The sequence below is a fragment of the Sinocyclocheilus rhinocerous genome, unplaced genomic scaffold, assembly GCF_001515625.1.
Source record: "Sinocyclocheilus rhinocerous isolate Xijiao unplaced genomic scaffold, SAMN03320098_v1.1 scaffold2650, whole genome shotgun sequence".
NCBI classification, from domain to species: domain Eukaryota; kingdom Metazoa; phylum Chordata; class Actinopteri; order Cypriniformes; family Cyprinidae; genus Sinocyclocheilus; species Sinocyclocheilus rhinocerous.
In genome coordinates this window covers 17,872-18,196 of record NW_015659409.1, presented here as the reverse complement: position 1 = coordinate 18,196, position 325 = coordinate 17,872, and the positions used below count along the sequence as shown (strand labels likewise).

General features: G+C 44.3%; 1 protein-coding gene across 1 annotated transcript in view; it reads left to right on the top strand.

The window, feature by feature from the left end:
* LOC107723871 (membrane-associated phosphatidylinositol transfer protein 3-like) overlaps positions 1–325 on the top strand; it is a gene marked incomplete at its 3' end in the record, with an annotated part of 96,194 nt that overhangs the window by 83,118 nt on the left and 12,751 nt on the right. The gene's annotated exons all lie outside the window — the stretch shown is intronic.

The window sequence follows — 325 nt, the reverse complement described above, 5'->3', positions numbered from 1 at the left end:
GCAGCGCTGACAAGAAGTTTCTGTTCGCGTCTCCGCGTGTGCGCACGAGTGCGTTTCTGTACTGTGTGTGCATCTGTGAGAGAGACTGGGAGAAAGAAAGCGTGATTTCCATAGCCTACATAAAAAAGGTGGAAGACATGGAAATAGTTTGTCATTTTTTACCCTATTTTTTGTTATTTGCTCAATGTCTTCTGGGGTTTTGGTTCTTTTACTCTTGTAGATAGCCCATAGTATAACAAAAATCTCTTCATTGTGTTTGGGCCCCCCTGGACGAGTGAACATATGCACGTGCCTAGAATGCCTATGCGTAAATCCGACCCTGAGT